The sequence below is a fragment of the Rhineura floridana genome, chromosome 2 (assembly GCF_030035675.1).
Source record: "Rhineura floridana isolate rRhiFlo1 chromosome 2, rRhiFlo1.hap2, whole genome shotgun sequence".
NCBI lineage: Eukaryota > Metazoa > Chordata > Lepidosauria > Squamata > Rhineuridae > Rhineura > Rhineura floridana.
Window position 1 is genome coordinate 170,632,722 of NC_084481.1, and position 27,486 is coordinate 170,660,207.

A 27,486-nucleotide genomic window follows, 5' to 3' on the forward strand; every position below is an offset into this window, starting at 1 on the left:
CGGGAAATTCAACAGACCGAGCTGAGGAGGAGCCTGCGTGCGTGCATGCAATCCAAGCCTACTTAAAGGTACTTGGGGGGAACCCAGTTGCTGAGTCAACGTCTTAGTGCCGCGTTAGCATGCTTAGTCAGTGTTAGCTTAGGGCCAAAGTTCTTAGCAAGCGTAGTTAGGTTAATGAGGAGCACTGCTTTTGACGTATCTATAATAAAAAGAGAAAAAACCACAGACGCGTCTGCAACTGAGTCCTTCGACGATGGGCAGGACAGGTACTCTGCTTCTGTGGTAGTGTCAGAAACAAAGATGGTGGCTGCTATTAGTTAAAAAATGCTTAGGGCAAGGCAGGCACTAGGGTCCTAGCAGCTGTCCCATCCATCTAGCCTGGGCAAGCAGAAGAGATCCAGTTATGCACTCACCTCTTTTCTAACTACCAGGGCTGTGGAGTTGGAATGTCAAACCTTCGACTCCGACTCCTCTATTTTTCTACTGTCCGACTCTGACTCCCTCATAAATGGCAAATGCATATTAATTTTTCTACTGTCTGACTCCGACTCTGACTCCTTCATAAACGGCAAATGTATATTAATGTATTAATATTAATTTTATTTTGAAGTCTGAGTCAGTACATTTCTACCAACTCCGACTCCACCCAAAATTGCTTCCGACTCCAACTCCACAGCCCTGCCTACTACACCGGAGTCCATACTATACATCTGACACATCCAAGCAAATGTGCCAATATCTTTTTTTCCTCTAAAGAAAATGTTATTGAGTAAAACAAAATATATATGATTACAAACAACTAATTTTTTTCCAGGGCTACTTTTCATAATACGTATATTAATCTTAACGAATATTAAATAGGAAAAAAGTATTATCTGTCGCTTAACGGAAATGTCTGATAAATCTTCATTCTGTCCTTTAAGTGTATCTTCAAGTGTATCTGGACTCTGAAGAGAAGAAGTGGCTGACTGATTAGTTCTATGTAAGTGCATACCTTACTGTTATTCTGTTGGGATCTTCCAATTTTGCTGTATAATCAGTGAAGTCAACCCAAATATTTGTATATCACAATTTCATAAAAATATCAAAGCACTTTACAACCATTATAATACAATAAAAACCACACAAAAATTAACACGGATCACTAGCTGACTATTACAGGAAAAGTTTATTTTTATTTTATTTGTCCCTTAAATAGTTGCACTTCAGTGGTCAGGTGTACCAATATCACGTACCAAAAACATACTGGCGAGACTGCTTTCCCCAGGAGGCATCATCAATGCCCTGCATCACAAACTGAGACATGCAAATGTACACTCCCAGGATATGATGCAGACTCACAGAGTACATACACACACAGAGCTTTGGTATCGTACATATATGCCAAATCCAGTAACAAATAGCCCTGAACATTGTTTGGGGTACTTGGTCTATGAAAAAAAAAGTTGCTATAAAGATAGCTTTAAAAATCTCAAACAATGATAATAAAAAAGCCCTATTCTAACTTGTTGTAACGTTGGTGTAGAGATGCTGATGCAGCGGGCCAGACAGAAACGTCCAGCTTTATTGTACATTCCCATCCTGTCCTAATAGAGACAACAAGAAAGTTCTTCACTTGAGGATAACACTTCCAGGAGGACAGCTGAAGCAGAACAAAACATGCAGAAAAGCTATGGAGAATATTGCTTGGCTAGCAGTGCAAACTAAACAACAGCTCAATACTTCAACTACTGTGATGGAAATAGCTGCTTTATGTACTTATGTTTTCTCTAACTACTGTAGAATCATTGCATGGCAGGAGTTATAATAAACGAACCCCTGACCCGTGAAAAGATTACACACACTATCTCTATCTCCCCTAGGAAAGCAGGAAGCATCACATTTTGTATCGATGCCTCCAGCTGCAGTCTAATTCCTGCTCATCTCGAACAATGTTGTTGTTCTTATTTTCTTAAGAGCCTTCCAATCCAGCCCAACCAACCTTCTTTAAAGCCTTCCTCCCAACAAATGGGAAAAATTTGCTCCCTTTTCAGCTAAGATCACCTTGTTTTGTGCCACTATGAACAGGTGTTACGTAGTTTCTTCTTTTGCCCATCTAGACTTTATCAAACCTCTTCTTGCCACCTTCCTGTCAACATTTAGGGACCTTTGTCTCTCTTAATGGTTGCCCAATTCTCTTCAAATAATCCAGTAAGGAATCTCAAAGAAACCCAGGGTTTTAGCTTACCCACCCAGTTTAACTTTGACAAGCCATTTAAACTGAGCATCAATCCTTCTCCCAAAGTTTTATATTTGCATGTGTTTTTCAGTGAAAATTATTTTAAATTAAACTTGAGTAAACATACATATAGCATAAGAACATCCAAGGGTCTGAACTAGTCGCAGTCATGTAAGTTTGCTTTATTTACCTTTTAAGAATATTTTGGGATGTTAAAATGGTATATATAACAACTTAAGAATATTAAGCATTTTTAAGAATTCAACTGTGCATATTTCATACAATTTATAGATTATTTACAGTCACAATACAGTACAAAATGTTACAATATATAACTGGATCCATAAGCTACATACAGTAGTCTATTTATGCCATCATTTGACTTCCTTCATTAAATATGACTGCTACCTTAACCATTTTAATAATTTCCCCCAACTCACTCATTCCAGACTTCTATAGCATGTGCATTTTCCTTTTCTGATTTTGCTGCTATTAACTTAGCAGCCACTTTAGCATCCTATTTGTTAATATTCAGCCATCTAAAATATCCATGCAAAATTGTTAATTGTTCTATGCATAAGGGATATCCAAATTATTGAGTCTGCTTGTATCCTGAATTTTGAAACTGTCACACAATTCCACCAGCACTTACAATCTGCCCTGCCCCACTTCCACAGGTATCAGACACTATCTGTATACTACTCTAGAATGATTTTGTTTAGACCAGTGGTTCCCAATCTTTATGAGTATGGGACCCCCTTTGTAACCATAATTTTTTTCGCACCCCACGCATGCTAATTGTTGTAATTTTAGTCTCTGTTAATTGAAAAAATACATAATGAAGCATTAAATAACACTTTTTAATTCATCACAAAAACAAATATGATGAAGGTCCCAGGACAGGTTACAGCAATATAAACAACTTTTAACACATTTTGAAGGAAATGAAAGGAGGAGATAAAAGTAAACCACCCAGAGTGGTGAACAGAGCCTGGTTGATGCCAGGGCATTTGGACTCTGGTTTTAAGTGCTCCTCCTTCAGAGCTTGGCTCAGGAAGCTCCATATGACAATAATAATATATCTAACAGACAGAATGTCAACAGGTGAAGCGTTCCTCATAATTGCATTTCCCTTCTAGAAAAGTGTGAATTTAATGTCTGTTTAATTTCTGCCCGCCACATAGCTGTTAAAGGCACAAGAGCCCTGTTCTCCCCCAGTGCCAACCCCAAACCATGGAAAGAACTCAAGTTAAGAGTAAAAACAACAAAATTTGGACAAATTCACATATTTTAAAATATATTTAAAATGAACATATTTAACTATATAAATACACCCTCAAATCCTTGATAAACAGCAACAAAAATACATTAAGCACGTGCAATTTCACATTTTTAAAATTCATTCTACCTATCTTTTTTCTCTCTCACTTATTGCCTTGGGTCAGTCACTAACTCTCAGCCTAATCTATCCACTGTTACTCTCTTGGATTCTATAGGACTTACTTCTGAATAGACTTGATAAGAATTGCAGCTTAAGTCCTTGCACTATACACATACATCTTTATTTCCTTTAACCAGAATGATGCACCTTTGTACTGTACTATAAAGCCCCATATCGTCCCCCCCAAAAAGTAGTACAGCTTCAAAGCTTCAACAGAATCTTAATCTGGTCTGATTACTGCTACAGTAGAGCCTCGCTTTACGGCACTTCGCTTTACGGCGCTTCGCTAATGTGGCGGTCTCAATTAGATGCAATTAAGCTAAAGCCCCACTCATACGGTGCTTGTTCCGCTTTTACGGCGGTTTTCGAGCGTCGCGCACCATTCTATTCAATGTGTTTCGCTTTTTGGTGGGGGTCCGGAACATAACCCACCGTATGAGTGGGGCCCTACTGTATTTGATTTACCTAGCAGTATGCCCCATTCAATATGAGGAGACTTACTTCAGAGTAGACATGTATACACTGTACTATAAGTTAATTTACATAGTGAATTTTTTTTTAGGTGTGTATTCATGGAGAGATGCTCTGGGACTATGCTCCAGGACCATGTCCTGTTACTTCTTTGGCAGGCACCTCTCTCCCAGGGTCCCTCTGTCTCTATGGTCAGAGCCAATCAACTTGATCTATCTTCCCTCACTGCTGCTGACAAAAGAGAGAGGGGGAGGCGCTGAAGCTTAAATAAGCCCAGCTGGCCCCTTCTCTTGATGCACTTGCTCGAGTGCTGTGCTGCTCAGCTCTGTGTGGCAGGAACTGACTGTGCCAGCTGGAAGGAGGGAAGGGAGGCAGAGGCGGCTGCGTGCCCATACACTGCAGAGTTGCAAGTTGATGGTACACAGACCCAGCGCCGCCCCTAGGCACCGGGAAGGGGGGCAGTTGCCCCAGGCCCCGCGCTTTGGGGGGCCCGCGCTGGCAATGAGAAGCTGGGCTGCAGGGTTTTTTTCTTTTAAGGCATGCAGTCTCGCCAGCTGCTTCCCACTCTTGGGGAATCTCCTGCTCTTTGGCTGCATGCCTGAGCGGTTTTTCCCCTCCGCTCATCAGCTGTGAAGCGGGTGTTTGTGAAGCTTTTAGGCGGGAAGTTTGAATTCCCTGCCTGAATGTGGGGTAGGGTTGCCATATTGCCCAGTTAGCCGGGTTTTACCCGGATTCTTTGCATGCCACCCAGCGCCCGTTTAGCCCCTTAGGTGGCCCGGATTCTCACCTTTAATTTTTTTAAAAAATTAAGTTTCTAGGTGGTCCGGTTCTCCAGATATACATAAAAACGTCAGCCCCCCTGTTAAACCTTTTTTTAAACTACTGTATAGCACTTTGTAGCTTTAACCCCGCCCATTCAGGATTGCAGCCAATCAGTGAAGTGTTTGTTTGGTGGCAGTGTCTGCAAAACCTCATTGCAAGGCCAGAAAATGGTGGTTTCCCCTCCTGTTTATCTGAAAATCTCATAAATTGGGTAAGTATATACATTTCTGTTTTTTCCCCTCTTGTGTGTAGGAGTCAGATCCTGGGCAGTGTTTTGAAAACCTTCCCAATACTTGCTTTTGTGGGGGTAAAAGCATTGCTAATCCCATATGTCCAGAGTAAATCCCATTGAATTCAATAGGACTTACTCTTGAGTAGACATGGTTATGAATGTGCTGAAAATCAATAAGACTTTGTGTTTGTGTTCTCTTCCTGTGTCCACCCCCCCTCCAGTCCTATTTTAAAGCAAGTAGGCAGGGCTTACTTGGGTATTACAGTTTTTATTCTGTAGGAAACCAATACTGATTTTTTTAAAACTAATACTGATTTTTCTGCAATGACCAACTGGTTTGACAATAAACTATTATATGGGCTGTATGTATTTATACATCTGCAGTGTGTGTAGTAACAACCCTGTGAGGTAGGGTTGGAAACCAAGGCAGCTCACAACAAGAAATAAAGCCATTTAAAATCCAATAACCATAAACACAAGTATAAACAGTTGCAAAACAATGTAAAGTGGCATGATTCAGAATTTTGGGTTGTGTGAATGAAGTTGCTTATCACTTGAGGTTGCAGTTCTGTCCCTGTTTGAGTACGTTCCACTGAATACACTGGGACTTGCTTCTGAATAAATAAACCTAGGATTGCACTATAAATATCTTTACAGTTTGTGTAAATAATAAATATATTTGATAGTCATGCGTATATAAATATTTCTTCATTTATCCTATTTTTGGTTTTTGGATAGGAATCCTGACTGGTTGTGAGATGCTTAGTTTTCTGCCTTACTCATAGGTATCTTGTTGTGGTTGGTATGGTACTACATTTAGGAAAGTGATACTGCCTTTTGTGTTGTTTTTTTCCTGTTTGCATTTCACTTATCTTTAACCTCACTCCGTTACAGCCATAGAAGCAACAGCAGCATATGCAAAATAATTAACTCCCATTAGTGATAAGAACAAGAATTTATAATTATTATTTTAATTAAAACAAGAGGCTTATCAATACTTTGAAGAGGACCAGATATTTATTTTCTTTCTGAGCCCAGGACTGGGTCTTTCATGATGCCTGGGGGGGGGGAGCAGGAGAGTAGTAGATAAAACAGACATCCTGGCATTGGTAATCTAATTAGCAAGGTATGTGTGGGGTTGTTGCACAGTTCCAGGCCGTTTCATTCTGAGTATGAAGGTGGAATCTGTGTAGATGTGATTGATCAAAGGGAGAAGAAATTTTGAGTTAAGCAAAGCTCTGCTTTTATAAAACCTAAGAAACATACAGCTACTTTGAATGTCTGAGTGCCTGCACCAGTGGAATACTGGTGGAACTTGTAAAACTTGCTGCAACAGTATTTAGAACTGAGCATGTGGCGTGAAAGACTCCTTTTCCTAACATTTTGGTTTGTTTTTCTCCACCCACCACATCTCTGAAATATATTGTATATGTAATGGTTAACCGTACTGCTGCCCTGACTTACTTTATGTTTGTTGCTATTTTGTGTTTTTATTATGTTTTTATATTGATTGTGTATTTTTATTGTTTTTATTATATTTGTAAGCTGTCCTGACCTCTGTTTTTAACAGCAGAAGGGCAGGATATAAATCCTCTTAATCAATCAATCAATATTCCATAGTGTTGGAAACTAGAGTCTAGGCATTTAAGGCTGAAAATGTTAAGTTTTTTTAAAAAAAGATTTCTCACATCTTTCCCCAGTTTTTGGTGGTAATTCCTAGGCACAAAAACAAAACAGCTGGACAATCCAAATATCAATATGCATTTTTTTTGCATAATATGCAAATAATATGCAAATTAGCATGTCCAGATTTGTGGAACTGGAATATGGCAACCCTAAAGTGGGGGGCCCCCAACTATGCTTTTGCCCCGGGCCCTGCACAGGCTAAGGGTGGGCCTGCACAGACCAGCCATTAATTAATTTTTAAATAAATAAATAATTCTTCTCTTGGATCTTTGCAACCTCTCTGGAATGACTTCTCAACCCCCAGGCTAGACTACCAGTTATTGATGTCTGGAACTATTTTTAAAAATGTAAATCCATATATGCTCAGTTATTGTAAAGTTTTAAATGTCTTTCCTAGGCCTCTTGTAAACTTTCATACTCAAGCACCATCTTATAAACTGATTAATAGCCAGTTTATAAGAATGTGTTTTTTTAACATTTCTGATTTAGTCAATGAAGAAAACAAAATGAGACTAATGGGTTAACAGCCAGAATACAATAGACCCCATATTCTTAATAATAATAATAATGTTACCTGCTACCTTAAAATGTAGCCATGGGAAGGACTATAACAGGTTAAGAATACCTTAGAATATAAGAATATGCCACTTTTGTTTATCCCAAGTGAAAATAAATGATAACATTACAAAGGCATGAGAATATATTTTTACATTATGTTTCTCCTATCTACGTCTGCACAGCCTGATCCCAATTCTGGACTAATACTGATTTACCTCTGAAATGAAGGTGGAAATTATTTTAATCCAGAAATTTAACATTTTTTGATAAACTATATACTTCAGATCAAAAATAAGTTTAGCCATTCATTGTTATGGCTGCAAGCCTCCAAACTATGATATTCCATATTAATTCCACTGATCCAGTCCCTTTAAATAAATTGAAGGAAGTAGTTATTTGAAAGTAAATCTCTACAGTTAGGAGTGACTTAATCCAAATATTTTATTGAAGATTTTTAAGAAACATGAAAGAAATTATGTCTTGCTTTTATAGCTATGAGATTGGAAGCCCTGGGAATTCTGACTTGATTCTTAATCCAGATAGAAGACTAAACTCATTCGCTAGTATTGTGGGCTTTTGTCCCTCTTCCTTTCCCTACTCTATTAATAAATCTTAGGCCTTTTAAAATAAAAAAGAATCCACCACCTTCCAATTAGAAAAAGGGTTCCCATTACCCACTGAACCACAATTGGTACATGGTCTACATAAGCATTTGCACTAATAACACAGTGCACTGAAGATGAAGGAATAAGTCTAGATAAAGAACTGAATTTTAAAAGTGTAACATTTTTAATATCCATAGATCTGCTGTATGATGCAAAATACACAAAATTTACTGCATTTGAAATCCCCCCAGTGATGAGACTGGATCTATCTGGAATCGGATTGATAATTGCATTAAAATCTCCTGCAGAAAATATGTCCTTTTCCCAAGGCTATTGATACGATTAATTCTATATCAAAACCTTTTAAAACCTGTGCAAGGTTCATACACTAATCCTATTATAATTTTGCTTCTGTACTCTGCATGCATTATCTTGCCGCCTTTTCAATGTTGCCTGTATAATCACAATGCCTTGCCCTCGTTCTTACTGCTACTTCAGCAACTGAATCTGCCAAATGCCACAGCAGAACACAGATATATGATACAGTTCAAAATAAAATATAGAGTTTTTCAATGAGTAACTTTTATTCATTATCCTTTATGACAAACTTTTGCTTTTTTCAGACTAATTAGCATGCAACACTATCTACACATACATAGAGGTAATTCACATGGGAAACAGTGGGATTCACTTTGGAGTAAACTTTCAAAGAATCATTTTGAAAGAGAAAGTAATTATTCAACTGTTCTTACAACTATGGCTAAAGTCAGAAATTGTTTTTTAAGAAGATGAAAATGGACTGACAGAAGCATCACTCCCCATCACATACACACATTTTAACCAACTGCGGTTTTTGACCAAACAGGCTTTGGAGGTTTTAAAATGCAACAACCTGTTAGCCCAGTGTTGCCTCTGGTCAGAGCATAAGAAGAGCTGTGATCCCTGTTTTCAACTGTCTACAGTTCTCTAGAAAATTCTTGCGAGCACCATGCCTTTTTATATCTACTTTTAATCTCAGAATTCCTTTTACCTTACAGAATGTATTATTTACCTGATCTCCTTCGCAAGAGGGCTAGTGCCTTGATTTTTTGCTCTGCTTTTTGATTTGCTTTTTTTGGAATAAATTATTTAAAGGCTTTGTTTTAATGTAGTTTAATTCTGCAATGTTAGCCACCTTGGCCATTTTTTGTAAATGGAAAGGTGGGATTTAAATGCTTAAAAGTAAAAAAGCCTACTCAGTTCCTTCACACTACACAGCCACAGAAATTCTGTTAACACTGCTTCCGATTGCCAAGGGATGTATCATTAGGTACTTTTATCCACTGTCAATTCTTCTTAATATCATTATCCACTGAAATAATAGGGAAATGGCTTATATAAAGAGCAAACACAGCACACAACAACATGAGTAAACTGTGGGGAGCAGCAATTTCTGCCTCTAGTACTATTCAACTCTTATTTTCCCCCTCCCCAAAAATGTTAGGATACCGTTACACACTTTAGCATGTAGTTAGTGAGGGTTGCATCCAACAGTGCCACTCCACCAAGGTAAGGCTTCCATCAGCAGAACAGGAGGGAAGCAATTTTCAACCAACCCTTGCTCCCTCCTTGTGCTCTTAAGGGTCCCCACCCCCACCTTATGGAGCAGAACTAGGAGGGCATGCAAGGCTGTAGAGGGGTGCATAAATCACCAAAAATTGTGTCTGTCCCTCTTCTGCTAACAGAAGCCTTACTGTCAGATGGATGACATCGTTGGATACAACCCTACGTTCCTGTAGGAGTTTTCGTTATCACGCTATACATGTATGTTTATATTTATACACACACAAACATACACACTCGGAGTCTATAAAATCTGTCCTGTCAGAATGATGAAAAAGTCAAGCTACGACTAGAGAAAGCTGTACAGTATACCCAAGTTAAAGAAGCATGAACCCAGCTGAAGCAATCTTAAAGCACTTTCTTGCAGTGTGTACAATTTCTAAGAATACCTGCTTGCAGTTAGCCACACACAATGACTTCAAGAAAGGCTACAGAGAAGGGGGTGTCGACTGCAGATCATCTTGTAAATGTTCCCAGTCCCCTAAAACACACAACATATATTCAGCATAATTTATATGATCAACGTTATGCACAATGCACTTTACCACAAAGAGGTAGTTTAAGGGCTTTTCAAGATGATGAACTAAAATCCATTTTATTAGTACTCATCTACCTCTAGCAGCGTAACAAACTAGCCCTATATTGGGCACGGGAGGGGGGAGGAATAGTCATACTGCAGGATGATAGCCTGTACACCACTCTTGTTTAATCTTCTCTGCAGCACTGTAGAGGGCAAAGGGTTGAGAGAACTAGGTTTTAAAGGGGGAAAATGTTCGTGAAATTGCACAGCACAACTTTGAAGAAAGGGCCAGCCTTACAAGGTGCTTGGTTTGTAATGAAAAATTTCATAGCAGGATTCAAAGATGCCTGGTTCAAGCGGAAAGATCCTTCAGCTTGTGCATAACAGCCCCTTCCCCAGCATTCTGGCATTTCATTTGTGCATGCTGTAGTTCTCTGCGCCCATTCACACACTTTTGCTGAGGGTCCCCAACCCCACAGGTGAGGCTTTTCAGTTAACTTTGGATGCCACCTCATGATGCAACATTAATCTTACAAGAAAGAGGTCTCTAAATTGGTAAAAGTAGCTTAAAATAAAATTTAAATGCCAACAAAATCATGGGGGTATGGAGGGAGTATGCCACTTGTCCCGAAACATGTCATAACCTCAGGCAGGAAGTGTCTTGAGATGCCTGCAACCGCATTCCACTGCAAACTGCAGTAAGCATGATGACTGGGGGAGATGTCACATTTCTCTAGTAGTCACAAACTGCTTTTTGAATGCTAGGAAATATCATTTTCGTGTGATACAAGCAGTATAGTGGAGAAAGATGTTTGGACCTCACACAGTTAAGGAACTGGTATTCGATAACATGACCACCTGGCATGACTCTAATACTGCCAACACATTTCATGCCAGGACATATGGATGGGTCCATATAGTGTCCTTAAGCAGCCATGTCAAATGTACTCCACAAATGGTAGATTTAACAATTTGTTTTATGTTATATTTTTACAAAACATTTCAATTATAATGAGCAAGAATGGAATGTAACCTATTTCTCTGACGGTTCTTGAGAAAGCCAAGAAACAAAGCAACACTGTTCTTCAGTAGGCATTTTGAGTGCAGTCAATATCCAAGCAAACAGGGTAAGTTACGCTGTCAGTACATCTGCAACTTTCTGGCAAAAAGCAAAGTCATCTGGCTTCCTTTGTTTATCCTATTGGGCAATTAGTAGCTTCTTGATTACTTATCATGGGTCCACAAATTTGGGCTGCCCTTGGTTGCTGAGATCTTCCCTGTTGCTGCTCTGAGCCCTCTTGAAGTCAACTACCATGTTCTACATGATCCCCAGCCCCTCTCTCCAACTCCAAGTGACCCATTTTAGAATTCTGGCACTAGCAGTATAAAATTTAAAAAGAAGCTTGCTTTCTAACTTATTTTACAGTACTTCCTCAACTATTTTCTCAATTAGTGCATTTAAAGATAAGATATTTTAATTTCAGTTTTAAACAAATCGATAACAAATATTCCCATATCATGAAAGAGAAGTGCCTCACCAGTGGAATTAGTTCTCACTCTCTTTCTTTTTGTCTGGTATACTCTCTCACCCTTTTGTGGGGCAACTTTCTTCTGCTCCTACTGCCAACAGTTTAGCAACTTGCTGCAAAGGCTCTCTTAATCAACTACTTTCTAGATCTTCATACACTGACAGTGTTGGGGAAAAGTTTAGATCTTAGTTTTGAGTCGGTGTTCTGTGTAAGATATTCTGTAGTCACAGTGACTGGAAATGGGTAAAACCCATTAGAAAATATTTGTATTTAGGATGAACGGGTAAGATTAACTTGGCATTAATTGTAACTTTCAAGGTACACTACCATATACCTTTAGACATTACACAAGCATGTAACTGATAAGTTCCCAAACACCCAACAAATATTTTGCTATCCACATTCACCTAGCTATTTATGCAAAGGTTTTTTAAAAAACAGGTAGCTAATACATATAGAAAGGACACAAGTCACCATAAATGGTTTCAGGAATCAAGAACAAACAACCTATTATATTACATGGAATTAGCTCAGCACAAGAGCTTACTCACAATTTTGTTAGTGAACATACAACATATCCTACTCTGACCAATCTAAACATTTATTATGCAACACACAAATTGTGCAATTCCGCTTATTTTTTTTTTTTGTTCTATGTGGAACACTTTAATTACAATTATTCACGGGCCGACACTTATATTTTCAATTAGTTAAACTGACTAGATGAAAACTAGAAGGTGTTCCCATGGTAGACTCTTTGCCATATTCCTTTGTCTGGATGTTTACAGCTAATTATGTAGGTTGATAGAAAGAGAAAATATGCATCACACAGAATCCAAATCCAAAATCTCAGCATGCTCAATCAAGGGTGGTGGTGGTTTCCCCCCCTAATTAACAGGTATTAACTGGAATTGTGGTACCAATGGATAAGGAGTAATTGCATGTCTGACTACCAAGATCCACCAACTATTTCAGCTATTTGTTTTGCATATATTTATTGCTAGGAGCCAAGCTTCAGTACTGAAGTCTGAACAGTATTTGAAGAATTAATATTCCCGGTCTTCTGTTTCAATAAAAGTTTCAAATACTGTGCAAGCAGCATCAATAAATAAAACAAAACAAACAGGTTCATGAGTCTGAGAGAGACTAGTATAGTCTCCTGCCGCAAGACTGGCTCTTCCATGCATCCATCTACATCCACAACACATATGAACCAACCAGCTTTTTAACCACCTCAGCTTGATAGCAGTGCGCCACAGAGAAAATGCAGGAGAAAAAGAAACCCAGAGATGCCTGCCTGGTTTAAAGCCTTGTTCAGCAGCAACAGCCAGTGAGCAGGAGTCCGTAATGCACATAGGACTTGACAGAGCACAGGACAAGTTCCTGCCTATATGGCTTACAATCTATAGTTCAACAGAGAGAAGATATAAGGAAGTAGAGGCAGAGGCAAAGAGGGAACAAATATGCATTTGTAGAGCCCAGTGGTAGAGGTTCAATCTCTGGCATCTCCAAGTAGGGCTGAGCTAGACAGACAGATGGTCTGGCTGGTATAAGACAGCTTTCTATGTTCCTAAACTTACAGCCCAAATGGCGGTGGGGGGGGTATTGTTGTAAAGAATTAAATCCTTGGACATTTGTATTTCAAGGTGTTCCTGTGCATTCTTAAATTATTATCATTTATATTTAATTACAAAACATTGGGTTGGATCCATAGTGCAAAGAGAAGGATGTTCATGCAATGGGGCTCACCCTCCACCCCACTTAACTGCAAGATCTCTCCATTGTGAGTACAGGGGCACAGGATAGCTATTCAGAGAGGGCTAAATACCACAGGCCAAAACAAAACTACAAAAAGAGACACTGTATACAAGCATTTATATGCTAATACTAGAAGCCTCCCAAGCCAAAGTGGGAGAACTGAAATATTTGGTCTTAGACAACACTGATATATGAAGTATAATGGAAACCTGGTGGAATTGAGAAAACCAGTGGGACACAGTTATCCCTGGATATAAACTATATCAGAAGGACAAGGAAGGACATACTGGAGGTGGTATCACTCTATATGTGAAAGAGGGCACTGAATCCAGCAAGCTAGAAACCTCAAAAGAGGCAGACTCTCCACAGACTTCTTGTGGGTGGTGATACTGCACCCCAAGAATTACTTAATACTGGGGACATTATATCATCCCCCCAACCAAAATGCTGAGAGAGACTTTGAGATGAAAATGGAAATTGAGGAACCATCCAAACTAGGAAATGTTGTAGTAATGGGTGATTTCCACTACCCTGACATAGACTGGCTACATACGTGTTCCAGTCATGACAAACAGGTAACATTTCTAGATACCCTAAATGAATATGTCCTAGAACAGTTGATAATGGAACTGACCAGAGGGCCTGCGGCCATGGAATAAATCTTAAGTGGTACCCAGGATCTGGTGTGAGATGTAAGTGTTGTCAAACCAACTGGGAACAGTGACCATAGTGCTATGAAATTAAACATACATGTAAATAGCGAATTGCTAAGAAAATTCAATAAGGTCACATTTGACTTCAAAAGAGGAAACTTTCCAAAAACGAGGGGATTGGTAAAAAGTACGTTGAAAGGCAAAATCAAGAAGGTCAAAACACTCCAGAATGCTTGGGAATTGCTGAAAAACACAATATTAGAAGCTCACCTGGAGTGTATTATTCAGATCAGGAAGGGTACCACCAGGGCCAACAGGATACCAGCATGGCATGGTTAACAAGCAGTGTCAAAGAAGCTATTGGAGGCAAGAAGGCTTCCTTCAAAAGTTTTGTCCAAATGAGGAGAATAAAAAGGAACACAACTTTTTTTTAAAAAATGTGTTTTTAAATTTGTATATTTGTTTTTAATGTTTTTAATTGTTGCAAACCGCCCAGAGAGCTTCGGCTATGGGATGGTATATAAATGTAATAAATAAATAAATAAACAAAACTTTGGCAAAAGAAATGCAAGAGAACAATAAGGGATGCTAAAAATGAATTTGAGGAGCACACTGCTAAAAACATAAAAACCAACAACAAAAAATTCTTTAAATATATTAAAAGCAGGAGACTATCTAGGGAGGTGGCTGGATGTTTAAAGCAGGATAAGGAGATTACAGAGAAGCTAAATGAATTCTTTGCATCTATCTTCACACTGAAGGATGTAGGGCAGATCCCTGCGCAACTAACTTTTGGAGGAAGGGAGTTTGAGGAACTGAGGAAAATAGCAGTGATGACAGATGAACTTCTAGGTTTAATAGACAAAATAAAAACTGGCAAATTGCCATGTTTAGATGGGATCCACCCCTGAGTTCTCTAAGAACTCAAATATAAAATTGCTGATCTTCTAACAAAAATATGTAACTTGTCCCTCACATCTGCCTCCATACCCAAGGACTGGAAAGTGGTCAATGTAACACCAATCTTTAAAAAGGGAACCAGGGAAATCCCAGAATTTACAGGCTGGTTAGCTTAAGGTCTGTCCCAGGAAAACTATATCAAAGAACAAGCCTTGTCGAAGCAGAATCAGCATGACTTCTGCAAGTATAAGCCCTGTCCCACTATACAATAGGTAGAGGTGATCCAGTGGACATAGCATACTTGGATTTTTGAAAAGGTACCTCACCAAAGACTTCTGAGTAAGCTTAGCAGTAATGGAGTAAGAGTAGAGGTCCTCTTGTGGATCAGAAACTGGCTAGGAAACATAAAGCAGAGAATAAATGGACAGTTCCCTCAATGGAGGGATAGAGAAAGTGAAGCCTCCGAAGGATGAGTACTGGGACCTGTGCTTTTTTTGTTCAGAAATGATCCAGAGCAGAGGTGTCCAACATTTTTCATACTTGCCAAAATCGTGGTGAATGTGTTAATATTTTCACCACATGACAAAAAAAGTTTTAACAGTGTTTTTGATAGTAGAAAAATACACAATAATGTTTTGAATAATATATTGATAGAATTAGTGAGAAAGCGGACATATCTTTTCATTAAATAGAGCAGGGAAGTCAGGCATAAAATCAGTTGGGCTACATCTCAATTCCACCTCCAAATTTTCATCTAATATCTGCGACCTACATTTTGATTTTACCATTTTTACCACAGAAAAAGTTGATTTGAGGAGCCATGTTGAACCAAAACTTGAAAACAATTTTGGAATAACTGTATTTAGAATGGTAAATTCATTTTTATTTAAAATATGATTCCACATCATACCAATTGAATCATCTTTCAAATGTTGAGTGCTTTGAAGTAAAATAACATCAGTCTCAAAAAGGTGCGTCTCCCAAGAAAGAAGCCTCACAAGCTCGGAGATAGTTCAGAAATACCAAGGTGAAACAGGTCTTGCATGAATTTCATATTTTTCAATATAGGAAAAGTGCATAGGATTCAAGGACAAATCTGTGAGTGTTAAAGGTGTACACTTTTTAGAACTGGTGCATGTATATAATAATTTTATTTTAAAAATTATTTTTAAAAAATAGGTGGTAGAAGTAAAGCACCAATTCCCCACAGGTCAACAGCGATTTTGCCACATGTGGCAAGTGGAGACTGTGTTGGACACCAAAGATCTAGGGGTAAGCAGTGAGGTGGCCAGGTTTGCTGATGCAACTAAATTGTTCAGGGTTGTTAAAACAAAAAGGGATTGCAAAGAGCTTCAAAAGGACCTCTCCAAACTGAGTGAACGGGCAGCAAGATAGCAAACACAATTCAATGTAAGCAAATGTAAAGCAATGTGTGTCTGGACACAAAAAAATTCATAATTTCACATATATGCTCATGGGGTCTGAACTGGTGGTGACTGACAAGTAACAAGACCTTGCGGTGGTAGCTCAATGAAGATGTCAGCTCAGTGTGTGGCTATGAAAAAGGCAAATTCCATGCTAGGAATAATTAGGAAAGGTATTGAAAATAAACTGCTGGTATCATTATGACATTATACAAATCTATGGTGTGGTCGCATTTGGAGTATTATGCAGCTCTGGTTGCCTCACCTCAAAAAGGATATTGTAGAGTTGGAAAAGGTTCAGCAAAGATTCAGGTTGAAAACGTCAGGAAAGGCAAAAGAAAGTACTTCTTCGCACAGTGCATAGTTAAACAATGGAATTCACTCCCACAAGAGGTAGTGATGGCCACCAACTTGCATGGATGTAAAAGAGTACTAGACAAATTCATGGAGGACAAGGCTATCAGTGGCTACGCTCTGCCTCCAGAGGCAGAATGTTTCTGAATACCAGTTGCTGGAAACTGCAGGAGGGGAGAGTGCTCTTTGCACTCAGGTCCTGCTTGGGGGTTTCCCATGGGTAGCTTGGCCACTGTGAGAACAGGATGTTGGACTAGATGGGCCATTGGTTGGATCCAGCAGGCTCTTCTTATGTAAGGGCAACCAAAATGATCAAGGGGATGGAGTGACTTCCCTATGAGGAAAGACTGCAGCATTTGGGGATTTTTAGTTTAGAGCAAAGAAGAGTAAGACATGCTATGGTAGAAACGTACAAAATTATCCAGGGCATGGCACAGAGAAAGTGGATCGAGAAAAGTTTTTCTCCCTTTCATATAACCAGGGTTGACAAAAATCGATGATTAATCGAATTTTTTTAAATTTAATTCAGATTTCTAAATTTTCCTAAAACAGTTAGTAAAAAAAGAGCCTAGGACACAAAGATATCATCATGAATACGAATTATACTTCTAATTATATTCTATGAATATGTTAACAGAGGTTTAGAGAGATGGGAGATAACCTGATTGGTCCTATTCTGCAGGTGGTGTACAGGAAGTGCACAGTCTCTTTCCCTCTAGACCTTGCCCTTCTCTAAGTGCAAAGACAGAGAAGGTCAGCGAACAGAGAATTTGGGGAGATGAGAGTAGATCTGAAGAAAGAGGAGGAGCCTCGATATAAATGCAAGGGATAGAGGAGAGGAACAGAAAATGAAACCAAAAGTGAACAGAACATATTCATGCAGATCTGACTCCTGAGGAAACTTCTGCAACATATATCCTCTGCTGTAGAAGGGAAATACCTAACATGGCAAAAGCAGGCCATAAAAGAGACCGCATTTGGGAATATTTTCTTCCTGAACCTGCTGTGGGTAAACAGGTAAAAAAAGGCATGTGTGAAAAATGTAAGCAGTGAAATAAAGAAATGCAAGATCTGGATGCTTGAATAAAATAGCATTATTATGAGAAATGCCCCTACTTTGAAGATAATGAAGGGAGTGTGTCTTAACATCCAGGATCTTCTGGTTAGTAAATATTCTTTTTGTCATTTGTTTTTCTTAATGACTGCCTTGGCCATAGATTTTGAGTGGGCTTCTCAACCACTTGAATTTTTACATTTGTACGGTGCTTAAAAAGCTTTGATAAAATGCATCCCTTTTAGGGACCCCTGGATTACTTTCCTCACTTTGAATATGTGTTCTCCTTGAGCCTTCCTTGAAATACCAGTAAACAGTATGAAATAGCAGCATTATTCATTCCTATGGCAAAATGTATTTCAAGCAGCTCACCCCTCGTTTAACTGAGTTTTTTACTTCATTTTCTCTTTTGGTTCATACTCTGTTTATGCTCAATATGCCCAGTATTCCTCAACACTAGACTTCAAATTTCTAATTAAACCTACATCTCTGAATATGTTTTAAGGTTATATCAAACAATTCTGTACTTCTACTAATCTTCCTCACTAGTGATTTTAACTGTGATGTAAATCATTAAAACTGAGTCCTTCAGAGAAGTGATTTAAATTAAATCAACCCTACTGAGAACACTGAAGACCCTCCGTGGTAAGCGGCGGTAACGCAGCCGAAGCTCTGCTCACGGCCGGAGTTCGATTCCAACGGAAGGAGGAAATCAAATCTCCGGTAAAAGGGGTCGAGGTCCACTCAGCCTTCCATCCATCCGTGGTCGGTAAAATGAGTACCCGGCATATGCTGGGGGGTAAAGAAAGGCCGGGGGAGGAACTGGCAATCCCACCCCATATGTATGGTCTGCCTAGTAAACGTCGCAAGACGGCACCCTAAAAGTCGGAAACGACTCATACTATAAGTGCGGTGACACCTTCACCTTTTACTGAGAACACTAGAATTCATGGACATCCAGTGAAACTGGATGATTCAGGACAGATTAAAGTACTTCTTTGCCCAGTGCTTAGTTAAACTATAGAATTGATGCAGAAGCGTTCAATTTGGTTACAGTTAATTGGGTATCGATACAAATATGAGGGATGTGTAATTAGGAGTTTCCTAAAAGTGCAACTAGTGGGAGAATTATGAGAAAATGTAAGCCTCTCTATGAAATGCATCACCTGTGTGGTCTTTTAACTAGTGACCAATCCCACCTGTGTCACAACTTATGCCCAGGCTTTTTTGTGTGTGTGTGTGGGGGGGGTATCATTTCCAACTACTGGCCATATTGGCTGAGGTTGATGGGAGTTGTAGTATAACATTTGAAGAAACCCTGTTGGCTAACCCTGATGTAGATACCAAGATCAGATATTCTGAGGAAACCACTTTGGAATCTAGTACTTTCAATTTCACATGCTACTATTACGAGATTGTGACCAAATTCAGATCACAAGTGGATTCAACTATGCTTTAAACTATGTTTATATTATGGACACCCAACAGACAGAGGAAAAACTATATCAAAATAATGAATTTAGTTCTCTCACTGGCAAATTCTGCCATGCATGAGGTTCGCCTAAACAAAGGACCTCTTTTAAAAATGCTAAAATAAAAATTTTTGTAGACTTTGCTCACAGAGATTAAGGTACCTCTTCAACAGGAATGTTGGATGTGAGGTTCTATCTTTCTAGCACTTAAGCAAATTCACTGAGAGGTAAGAAAATTTATGTTTCTAAAGATACTCCAATTTTCTCTTTCCTTTTAAAGATCACTGACAGGTGCTTGAATGGGTTAAAGGTCACAAAGAGAAATCATCCAGAATGAAACTGGCTCAGGTCTTGCTTTCAGGGGGAAGGATGCCGTCTTTGCAATGATTCATTTATGATAATTTATTACCTTCTCTTGAAAGAATGAGAATGTTTCAAACAGTTTGGTAAAAAATGTCTGAATCAGTTTGGTAGAAGATTCTATATTTTTAAAAAGGCCTCTAGAACTGCAAAAAAAAATCGCTTTAAATGTTTGTGGCATATTATAATAAAGTGAGCTGATGCGGCATCACAGCTGAGGAGTGTGGAGGAGGAAGTCTCTGGTCCAAATCTACTCTCAGTCATGAAGTCACTAGGTGACCTTAGGCATCAGCCACTTCAATTGCAATATGTTGATAACAATATTGACCTATCTTGCAGGGCAGGCAATTATAAAATACCGCAGAAATAAATATGCAAAGTGATTTGAATATCCATTCAAAATGCACTATGTAAACACTAAGTCTTCAGGCCTCATTCCACAAACCACCAACTAAAATGCAGTTGATGGGTGTACAGTGCAAGGCTATCTCCGTGATGCCCAGGCTTTGGAACTATTCATCTTTAGAAGCTTATGTGTCCGCCTCTTCGATACTGACTTATCATTTTATGAAAAATAGTATTCAGGGTGTGTGTGTTGATCTATGGCTGTGTGCACATCTCCTTTAAGATACTGACATTATACTATGCTAACAATTTCTTCCATGAGATAGGTTGATTAAAAATAACAATGTTTTATCAGCTTTAGACATTCATTAACAGAAAGTACAGTGCAGAATGCTAGTATTGTAATAAAATTGACCTTCCTTATATTTTTGGACTATTATTATGCAGGCAAGAATTCAAATCTGGGGCCCAATACATACAGGAGAATATGCCTTCAAACCTTGCTTTCTATGACTGATGTACATACTTGACAAACATTAACAAATAAAGCACAAAAGAAGCAAGGGCTCAGTATTGTCTGTGTATCTTGCTTTGAATCTGGAAGATGGGAGAGGACACACAAGTTCTCCAGATGTGTAGCACAGCAAAACACAATTACCGTACATGTAAAGAAAGAATGAGATTTCCATAATTACACTGAGCTTATAAAGTTGGCAAATAGTCAAACAGGCTGCACATCCTCCTACACAGGTCAAAATACTTCACACCCATTCAACCTATAAGTATCACGGTGTAAGTAATGCAGCTAGTATAGCATTTCGTGCCTGCTTGATGCTGAAATGATATTCAATGCCAAGAGCTCAGACATCATGGGAAGCTGACATCTGACACCTAGTTAGGGAGCAGTCCTGACCATAGCTACTTTTCCCTTGTTCTTCATTTAATTGGTTAATCCTGCTCTAGCCCATCTTCACTACTACTTTCCAAGACCTACTCTTGCCTTTCACTTTTGTCCAGTTCAACAGACTTTAAGCAAACACAGACAATGTCACTTCCATATCCAACAGAGAATCTATTAGATTTCTAATACTATAAAGATGTTAACCTATCATCATTAGAAAATTCCTTTAAACTACCAGGTATCTCTCCCCCCCACACACTCATGAATGCACAGATTTGGCAAGCACCTTTTAATATGAAACTGACACATTGTGAGTCTTGTGTCGCCTTTTAGCACTGAAGGCAATGGGCAAGAGGCTTCATATTCTAACTGCAACAAAGTATTGGAAGGGTAGAAATCAAGGAATAGAACATAAAAACTAAGCAAATGAAAAACTAAGGGATGTATTCAGCAAAGTCCTACTTAGAGCAGACTCACTGAAATGTCTATTAACTTCAATGGGTTTACCCTGAGTAGGATAAGCACTGAATACCACCCTAACCATTATATACTTAAAAGGCAGCTTGTATTAGATCAGGTTACAAACAATATACAAATATAATGTTTACTGATGCTAGAGTTTCTTTCAAATGCTTGTATTCCACAAGCACTTTCTAAAGGTCCCATTGGAATGTCACAAGAAAATCTTAATACTACTACTTTTACCAGACCTCTGCATCTCAAACCAATTCACAGAATCCATCTAGCATCCTTGCAAATGTCCTGCAGGCAAAAGCTTTATACATGGATAATTTGGTAAAATGAACTGCAATTGAAACCAAAATTCAGATCCAGGGTTTAGCTATGGAATCACTATGCAATCTCAGCCAAGTCTACCTTACTTCAATTTCTTACAAAAAGGAAACTGACAAAAGTAGATGCAATAAGGAAAGATTACATGCCTTTAGGATTAGTCAGGTTACATATCTAAATAAATTAAAAGTAATGATCCGTCTAAAACTGGCTAATCTCATAAATTCTAACGCTTGCTCCATTCGGAAGCATCTGGAAAGGAGCAAGAACTGATCTCTTATAAGGTACTTGCACACTACTCGACCAGAAGCAACACAAACAATTAGTTTTGTTTTCCACATAACCTACAGTCAGGAAGACATGGAATTCCGCAATCAGATATAACAGAATGGCAACATTTGTCTTCACTGACTCTTAACTCCATTCCTCTACAAATAAGACAAAATAACTTTAGTTCACAACAAACACAAAAAGCTAGTTTTTTAACATTATTATTCTATGTAAGCAGCTTCCAGAATTATAAATTCAAGGCAGATGTGTTAACATGCAGTCTACATATGTGATGTTCCACACCTTAGTAATCAATTTCTTGCTCATACACAGGAGTGATTGACATACAAGCAAAATAAAAACTATACACTTTTCACAAAGCAGCCATTTAACATACAACACTAACTTGCCACAATTCATATACAGAATTAATTTAATATTTTACCAGATATCTTTAATACACTCTTGAAGTAATAATAGAACCCCTAAAACAAATTTCACAAATGCCACTTCGACCCTTTTTTGTTTTTAGTATGTATGTGTAAAAAAAAGAAATTTAATTCTAAACATAAGCATGTAAAAGGTTTTTAACAGATTGCCAATCTACTGTGTGTGACTAATCAACCACATGTTAACCTTTCCACAATTTTTGTACATCACCATCCAAACCACTATTTTAATTTTCTACCCATCATTTTTCCCAGCACTGTAAACATTCTGGAATAGTCCCCCCCATATTTTAATCATTCTTGTTGGTTCAGAAGGATAGGGGGAGGGGGGGAGAGAAGCCTTGTCAGTATTACTGATGTGGATTTCATTCAGGATACCCCTTCTTTGCTCTCTGGGGAAGGGGACTTCTTAGGTACACCCTGCTGCTTTAAGAACATGAGGAGAATGAGTTGGATTTTTCCCTTCAAAAAGGTAGATGTGTACATTGCTGTCAGCATCTTCTCCCTGACTAGCTGAAGGGGGCAGGGATGGAAAGGAGGAAGAATCCCAAGCTGATAACCAAAGCAATTGAAAATGCACATCTGATTTTGGCCTATGCAGACATTACACCTCCACACTGTGATAAACAGAGAAATACCAAACCAGAGAAATATTTATCTCCCCTGAACTATACCAGTTACCAAATAATTATCTATAGGAAAAAGTAATACATCCTTCTGCTTGTTTCCCTCTGTTTTTGCTACCATCACCTCACAGATGGCCTTCACTGTTTTATAACTACTTTCAAATACTACTGTGACTTGGTAACTTTACTTTGCCTACTGAAGCATTTCTCTTGAGTCAGTGTCAAGTTATTAAGTGCCTTGATCTTTCTAGAGAAAATCCATCAAGATTCAGTTTCCAATGCCTCTTTCCACCACCACTATTACCTTTTTTTTAAATAAAAAAACAGTCTTAGGTTTGATCGCTTCTGTTCTGGCACTTGGTTCTAAGTTCCTGTTCCAAAAGACCACAACAGAGGAAGAGAGAGTGTGTCTTTGTCTTTTACAGCCCGTTTTAAACAGGACATCTGTCTCAGTGTCTGATTTATCCCAAAAGGAGATTCTAACATACATTGCACCCTTCTCCCAACTAGGAAACAGGTCTGTGTCCATGTCATTTGAAGAGGCAGGGGACAAAATTAGGGAGTGGAAAGGGGAACAAGCCAAAGAGGTGATTCATGTGGTCCCCCATGGATTCAGTTCCTGCCTTTTCCTAATCATTCGGGGGAACGATTTTTCTGTCGTTGTTGTGAAAGTTAAATGGTTTTATTACATAACTTCAGACCTAAGGCTAATCCTAGGAAGCAAAGCAGCAGCCTGGCCCTCTAACACGATCCAAGTGAGGCACCGGGGAGTCGTAGTTACAGCTCAGCCCACCTGCCACCGGGGGCCATTTGCTCCCTGCTCTCAGACGGCCGGGTAATGGGCGGGGTGAGATGGGAGCAGCCCGGAGTGTCCTTCAGCTCAAGGCAGAGGACCAGCCCAAGGGCCACGGTGCCCTTCGGTAAAAGAGGATCGCTACCAGCCCCAAACAGCAAGGCAAGCCCCCAACGACACACACCCCGGGGAAAGGGAGTAGAGAAGCGCCTGCTGTTGCTAGAACCAGCCAGCTCACCCACCTACCCCCGTGACACGAGAGGAAACAGAGAAGGGGGGCTGAAGCGCCCGGGGGGACACGCTGCCTAAGATCTCGGCCGCCCTCCCTCCTCTCCCGGCCCCCGTGCCAGCACGAGATGGATCCCGGCAGAAAGTTCCCGGTGGCCGCCGGCTGAAGCCAGCGCGCCGACTCGTAGCCGGGGTGTCCCGTAAGAGCCGCGCCCCCTCCGCTTCCCTTCAACCCCCCACCACCCCCTCCGGCGGCGGCACCTGTTCCCATCACCCGTCCGCTCACCCGCGCCCGACAAGTTCCTCGACGCTGCGCCCTGTCAGCGCCGCCACCTTTCGGGCTCGCGAGGCTGGCGGCGGGCGGAGCCCCATCGTGCTGCCGGCCGGTCGGCCGGCGCAGATTGACGGGCTGACGACGGACTCCCTCGCTGGCTCGCTCACACACTCACCGGGATGATCGCGGGCTGCTCCGTCGTCGTCGTCGTCGTTGCCGGCGCCGTTCGGCTCAACGGGGCCCACCCAGGGCAGGCGGAGGCCCCGGCCGGGGTGGAATCCGACGGCTGGAACGCCCCGGGGCGCCCGAGTCCCGGGTTCCACGTTGCTGCGTCAGCACCGCCTCCTCTGCTGCTGCTGCTGCTGCTGCCGCCGCCGCCGCCTCCCACCGCGTAGCCGCCCGGCTGCGGGATGGGGACTGGAGGCGCGCCCCCTTCTGGGGCCCGCGCGCGCAAGGCCGGAGGAGGGGGGCGGTGTCGGCTGCTGTTGCTGCCACTATTCCCTCGGTGGGAGAAAGGCGCCGCTCCTGTCCTGTCGCTTTGCCGCCGCCGCCACTCCTCCTGGTCCGCCGCCTTCGCCTCCGCCGCCGATGTGCTCTAACTCCCCGAAAGCAGCAGCGGCAGCATCGAGCCCCTGCTCTGCTCCGTCCGTCCTCCCTTCCTGCTTCCTCGTCGGCAGCCAATCAGGGCCCTCCTCAGCGCCGTCCGCTCCGACGCACCCGCCAATCACGCGGCACCTGGCCCGCCCCCGCTAACCAATCTCCGCACCAGCCGCCCGCCCCAGCCAGGTCCCAGTGCAGGCAGGCAGGCGGCTCCTAGCGGACTCGGCATGGCCACGGCCGCCCAGCGCGGGGGAGGGGCGTCCCCACGCGAGCAGCAGCAGCAGCAGCAGCATCCTCTGTGCTCGCCCCGCCCCCACAGCCTAACCGGTCTCCTCCTCAGCAGTCCCGTTGTGTGGTGCGTGTCTCCCTGTCTCCCGCTCCCCCTATCCCCTCCCGCCTGCCGAAGTCCCCTTCTGCTTTTCCGATCCTTCCCTGGACATGAGTGGGGAGGGGATGCCTTCAGCCCCTCCCCAAACACGAAAGCCTTTCTGCCTCGCTCCCCCGCTTCCATCATCCCCACCCCCGTCCCTCGTGCTTACCCACGCTCCTTCCCCCCGTGCATCGGCTCCTTCCCCCTTTCCATCGCGGGAGAAAAGCCTCGACGAAGTTTATTAAGCCCCGTTTTCCCCCCTTCTCCGCCCCTCTCGCCTTCTCTTCCCGATGCTCTTCCTGCCCTCTTTCTCTGCTTCCACAACGGACCCAGCAGTAGCCGTTACCCGGGTCTCCCACCACCACCACCTCCTCCTCCCATGCGAGCCCTTCCTTTGTTGTATCCACTCCCCTCGGGAGAGTTTCCATATTCAGGTCACCGACTCCACTTGTCAGTCACCCTCCAGCAGTCCCTACCCACATCAGAACGAGTCCCTCTGCTTACTACCTACCTACTCTTCCCAGGAGCTCCTGGGCTAGCTGGAGTGGGTAGGGGTGGGCATGGCTAACCAATTTTGTTTTCCCTCGCGTTCAGAAAACGTGGTCATTTGTGCCGTACTTAGTTGATTTACATCCCGATCAGTCTCTAAAGCTGGGAGCCGCTTAGACAGATGCAAATTGTTACATTTAAAACAAATCGCTCCGAAATGGTCATCTTGCGGGCAGGGAAGAAAAGAGATGACCTTAGCAGACTTCTTCCTCTGGCCGCTACTAGACTGGCTTTCCCCCTTATCTCTCCAACAACAGGGCAACCGTGGACCATAGCTGTATGGGATAGCAGACAAACAAGCTTGATTGCATTACCATTTAACACCATTACTTAGCATTGGATTTTGAACCAAATACAAAATACAGTATCAAATCTGCAAAAGAAAAGAGCAAAACTTTATATGCACTTGACTAATACTGATTGTGCATGTATTCCTCCTTTAGGGAGCCCAAGGTGACAATAATCAGATCCTTAAATTTTGTTGTTGCCTTTTCCTAACTGTTCCATGTTCATTCATTCTCATTTTTCTACCTCTGCTGATGGAGCACCAAAACTTAAGTAGTTATTTGCTCTGTACTGCAATATTCTCAGTTTTGGGCAGTTAATTCATCTGAGACAAGAATAGTCACTTGAAGACTGTGGGCTATCCTCACACAGTTTGCAGGGCACAACCTTTTGAGCAGCCAGAATATAATTCCAGGGCTACTTGCCACACATTGTTCACTTGAGCTCACATAAGCTCTCTACCATATTTACCACATTGACTTACCCTAATGACTTTGGTAGGATTTGTACTGGGGCTGTAATCAGGGCCGACCTTACCCATAGGTAGAGTGATGCACCCATCTCGGGCAGCACATGTTGGGATGTGTGGAGTAGCAGGAAAGGACTGGAAGACAGATGTGGTGGAGGATGCTGTCCCAACACCGATGCTGAAATATTCAACTGCCAGCATGATTGGCTTCTGTACATGGCATGGAGGAACCATCTTGTCTCTCATCTCAGGCAGTAGAAGGTCTTGGACTGGCCCTGGCTGTAATCCTATACACACAAAGATAAAGTCAAGGTGCAAGTGTTAGGATCACACACTTGCCCTGCTGTTCTTCCCCCCCCATCCTACCTCATGCTGTAATACTCAAGCTACATGCTACACTGTTTAGCTATGTGAAGATTTTTCTGATTTAAGTAGGTCTCAAGAGTGATAGGATAGCCTGATGAAAAGCATAACTGATGGTTTATGTGTCTGTAATAGTCAAAGAAAGCCATTTCATCAGGTGTGGCTTTGGCATATCCTGCTCCACCTGATGAAATTCTCTCTTAGAATCATAGGAAGCTGCCTTATACTGAGTCAAGTCACTGGTCCATCTAGCTCAGTATTGTCTACACTGATTGGCAGCAGCTCTCCAGGGTCTCAGATGGGAGACACTCCCAAGCCCTGTCTAGAGATGCCAGGGATTGAACCTGAGACCTTCTGCATGCAAAGCATATGTTCTATCACTGAGCTACTGTCCTTTATCATCTATTATTACTATGAAGGGTGCAAGAACCTTGTCCCTCTTTATATCTGATTACCCTGTGGAATGGATTGGTTGACCAGGGGGTTCCCACAGGCAAGCTGGTCTCCCAGGGA

At 41.2% G+C, this 27,486-nt stretch overlaps 1 protein-coding gene across 2 annotated transcripts in view; it reads right to left on the minus strand.

The window, feature by feature from the left end:
• BAHD1 (bromo adjacent homology domain containing 1) overlaps positions 1-25,038 on the minus strand; it is an 81,983-nt gene extending 56,945 nt beyond the window's left edge. Inside the window, exons 1-2 of one of the 2 annotated variants that reach the window (XM_061611442.1) lie at positions 24,513-25,038; positions 10,025-10,116 (exon numbers count right to left, since the gene is read on the minus strand). The gene's annotated coding sequence lies outside the window, so the exon portion shown is untranslated. The remainder of the gene's footprint in view (positions 1-10,024; positions 10,117-24,512) is intronic. The other variant, XM_061611441.1, reaches the window with a different exon arrangement.
• Positions 25,039-27,486: the final 2,448 nt, after the last annotated feature.